This window comes from Nicotiana attenuata, unplaced genomic scaffold (genome assembly GCF_001879085.1).
Source record: "Nicotiana attenuata strain UT unplaced genomic scaffold, NIATTr2, whole genome shotgun sequence".
NCBI classification, from domain to species: domain Eukaryota; kingdom Viridiplantae; phylum Streptophyta; class Magnoliopsida; order Solanales; family Solanaceae; genus Nicotiana; species Nicotiana attenuata.
In genome coordinates this window covers 214,950-219,749 of record NW_017670973.1, presented here as the reverse complement: position 1 = coordinate 219,749, position 4,800 = coordinate 214,950, and positions in this window count along the sequence as shown.

Sequence of the window (4,800 nt, the reverse complement as noted above, 5' to 3'; positions counted from 1 at the left end):
AGCATCTCGGTGACATACTGCAACCAATACTTGTGATCACTATGTCTGAAGCAATAGCATCTGGTCTGGCAGGGAGTGCATAGAATCGGACCTAGCCGCCACCTCATCTACCTCCCCCTCTAGGGCGACCCCTAGCTTACTGAGCTCCACCCTGAGCTGGCTGGGCGAGTGGTGAAGTAATAGGTGTTGAAGTCATAGGTTGATCCTCTACAAAGCTGAACCTCCCGAAAGGCGGTGACAATGCCTCTTGATATGACCCAAAATCTCCACACCCCAAGCACCCTCTCCCTGTGAATAGCGGTGGGGACTGAAGGGAGCCCTAATCATCGGGATAATTGCTAGAAAGAACCGACATAGATGAACCCTGAGCTGATGGTGCATGAGACGAACTCTGAGCTTGAAGGGCACTGAGAGATGAGTGACCCTGCTGAGAATTGTGTGAACCATGGCCAGATGATGCACCACGGTGAACTGGACAAACCATCTGAGCATGCATATAGGGACGACCCCTGCCATGGTAGAACTAACCTCTAGAAGGAACACCACTAAAATTACCTAATCCACGAGACCTCTTGGCCTCCATCCCGCTCCTAGCTGCGGACCAGCTCTACTTGTCGAGCAATATCAACAACCTCATCGAAAGTAGCACTAGACACCCTCTCTCTAGTCATAAAAACCCACAACTGAAATGTGAGACCATCAATGAACCATCTGATCCTCTCTATCAGTGGGGACCAACCAAACTGCATGACGGGCCAACTCAGAAAACCTCATCTCGTACTGCCTCACAGTCATATCATCCTGGCGTAACTGCTCAAACTGTCTTCGTAACTCCTCTCTGCGAGACTGCGGCACGTACTTCTCCAAGAAGAGAATGGAGCTGCACCGACCGGCCTACGTCTCTCATAAGCCTCCCACCAGTTGAAGGCATCCCCGGAAAACTTAAAATTAGTGAAGACCCCACTAGTCTCCAGAATACCTATTGTATGGAGAATCCTCTGACATCTATCTAAGAAACCCTGGGCATCCTCTGACTCTGCCTCGCTGAAAGGTGGAGGCTGGAGTCTACCAAACCTCTCTAGTCTCCGGTGCTCATCATCAGTCATAACAGGAACCACATGGGCCTGAGCAGTTGCCACTAGCTAGGCTAGTAGTGCCCCTGGTGTCTGGAGTCCCCGCATCACCTACTCGGGTGTACGGGCGGCAGGAGTCTGAGTACCTCCCCCGTCCTGAGAAGTGGCTGCTGCGGCCAGAACAAAGACCCCCTAAGCAAGACTAGTGCACACAGTCAGAATCTGAGCTAAGGCCTCCTAAAGGCCTGAAATCACAATGGGCACCGGTGGTGCCTGAGCTAGCCCTACAGGCACATCCATAACTGGGACCTGCTCCTGAACAGGGGTGACTGGTGGATCTGCAGGTGCTACCCTAGCTGTTGTACGATCTGCACCTCTGCCGCTACCGTGGCCTCTACCGCGACCTCGACCTCTCGCGGCCCTGACTGGTGGTACTGGTGGCTGTCCATCCTGCCTAGTAGTACGTATCCTCACAATCTGCGAGAGAATAGAATAACTGAAGTTTAGTTACTAGAATCAACAAATTTGCACGACAAGAATTCAAGAATGTGAAGTTTCCTAAGGGTTCAATAGCCTCTCGAAGATAAGTAGAGATGTCTCTGTACCGATCCGCAAGACTCTACTAAACCTGCTCATGACTCGTGATACCTATGTAACCTAGACTCCGATACAAACTTGTCACGACCCAAACCAACTGTCGTGATGGCGCCTATCGTGGAACTAGTCAAGCTATTACTCAACCATCTCAACAGAGTAAAAGCTTTGAAAATGAAGATGGAAGCAATTAATATTAAAGAAAAAAAACCTTTTTGAAATAGAAATAAATCCGCAACACAATACAGTCTATCCCAAAATCGGGGTGTCACCGAGTACATGAGCATCTATTCTAAAATACACTCTACTAAAATGACAAAGGAATAAAAACTGAAATACAAATAAAGATAATAAAGGAGAGTCAAGGCCTGCGAACGCCATGCAGCTACCTCGCTAGTCTTTGAGATCTGACTCTTCAATCAGCAGCCACGCACCTGGATCTGCACACGAGGTGCATGCTGTAGCGTGAGTACAACCAACTCAGTATGTAACAAATCTAACCATTGGAATGAAAGGTAGTGACGAACTCAACCAGCACAGTTCAAAATAGAAATAACAGTGCGGAAAGGTACACAGGCTTTCAAGTTCAATAGATAGTTCAAAATAATAAAATAGATCAAATCTAAATGATATGAAGAATATAACTCTTCTACTTCTATATGTCAATACACATGTTGTATGTGATGGACCATGCTGACAGCCTCATGTGCTCACACTCTGAAAGGCTCAATCACTCGGTACTTTATATGGCCCGTACGGCCCAGGGAAGATCCATCCATGAATAAATACATCATTGACCATCATTCACCTAGTACCAAGTAGGGCCAATCCAGCCCGTGGAGAAGATCCATCTCCAGGTATATAATGCTTTGGACAAGATCCATGTCCAGGGAAGATCCATCCCTCAATAATATTAACAGCGCTCACTGGTGTGTGTGTAGACTCCGGGGGGATTCAAAAGCCCAAGCGCTATCATAAATCAGCATAACCACTACAACGTGCAGTCCGATCCCATAAATGTCACTCATAATTAGGCACTCAGCTTCACTCAATCATCAATATCTCCGGTCTCACTCACGGGCTCACAAATTTCATGAAACTAGCCCGAACATGATGATATGATGTATCAACAAATAACAACAGAAGCCGAGATATGATATGAGATGAATGAACATGACTGAGTACGAATATCGATGAGATCAGTAAGTCAACAGCAAGAAACAACCACTATGGGTCCCAACAGTACCAGCATATACCCTAAACATAATCTCTAGCATGATTGACAGTTCAGTTATCTTATCACATGGTGAAAGCACGGAAATCAACAAAATAGGACCACTTTACATTGCCATGGAATCCACCAGGCCCCAATTCACACGGTGCACGCCCGCACGCCCGTCACGTGGCATGTGCGATACCAATCACATAACACATAATTCGGGGTTTTGAACCCTCAGAACCAAGTTTGAAAGTGTTACTTATCTCAATCCGGGCAAAACTATACTCCAACACGCCTTTGCCTCTCAAATCGGTCTCCAAACGTTCCGAATCTTGACACAAGAAGTACAATACAATCAATATAGGCTAAAGGAATCAATTCCACAAGAAAATACAAATTTATAAGCAAAAATCCAAAATCGGCTCAAACTCGGCCCCGAGCCCACGTCTCGAAATCCGACAAAGTCACAAAACTCGAAAGCTCATTCACTCACGAGTCTAACCATACAAAATTTACTCAAGTCTGATAACAAAATCTCATTCAAAACCAGAAAAATCTAGCCTAGGAACTCTTCCTCATTTTCCCAAATTTTCCACCTCAAATCACAAATTAGATGATGGAACTAAAGGCATAATCATGGAATTTGACCAAAATTAGATAGGAATCACTTACCCCAAACACCCACGCAAGAAACTCTCCAAAAATCGCCTTCTACCGAGCTCCCAAATCAATTTTATGCTATGAACTCAAACCCCTCATTTTTTAATCTTTTCTTCTGCCCAGATATACCTTCATCGCGAACGCGACCTCCCTCTCGCGTTCGCGTAGACCATTCTGATTGCCCCTCAAATTAACCCTTCGCGAACGCGACCCCAGCTTAGCAAACACGAAGCTTTGCAAACCCCACTCTTCGAAAACGCGACCACTGCCCTGCGAACGCGTAGACCAAAAGCTTGGGGTCCCCAGCTACCTCAACACCTCTTCGCGAACGTGTCACAACTCCAGCGTTCTATGCATTCTCAGTCCGAACTCACATTCGTGTCCTCTTCTTCGCAAACGCGAAGAACAAAAACTCCTCAGCCCACAGACATCCTTCGCGAAAGCGAGACCCCTCTCGCGAACGCGTAAGAGGAAACCAGAATAATTTCACCTTGAGTCTTCAGCCAACATGCTAAGTCCGAACATGATCCGTTAACCACCCAAAACTCACCCGAGGCCCCCAGGACCTCAACCAAACATACCATCAAGTCCCAGAACATCATACGAACTTAGTGAAACCCTCAAATCACCTCAATCAACATCAAAAACAAGAATTGCACATGGATTAAAGCATAATGAACTTTGAAATTATCAAATTCTACAAACGACGTCAAAACCTATCAAATCACATCTGATTGGCCTCAAATTTTGCACACAAGTCACAAATGACCCCCACGAACCTACTCCAACTTCCGAAAATCCAATCCGGCCCCGAATATCAAAAAGTCCACTCACGGTCAAACTTTCCAAAATTCCAACTTTCGTCATTTCAAGCCTAATTCTACTAAGGACCTCTAAATCAAAATCCGGACGGGCTCCTAAGTCCAAAATAACCTAATGGAGCTAACTGAATCATCAAAACTCAAATATGAGGTTGTTTACACATAAATCAACATCCGGTCAACTTTTTCAACTTAAGCTTTCCACCAAGAGACTAAGTGTCTCAATTCACTCTGAAATCTCCCCGGACCCGAACCAACTAACCCAGTAAGTCATATAACAGTTGTAGAAAATAAAAGGAGCAATAAATGGGGGAAGGGGCTACAACTCTCAAAACGATTGGCCGGGTCGTTACATTTTATTCGTTAAAATTCAGATAATATTAATGACAACAACAGAATAAATTTTAAACTAAAAAAAGTTCAAGATTAATAT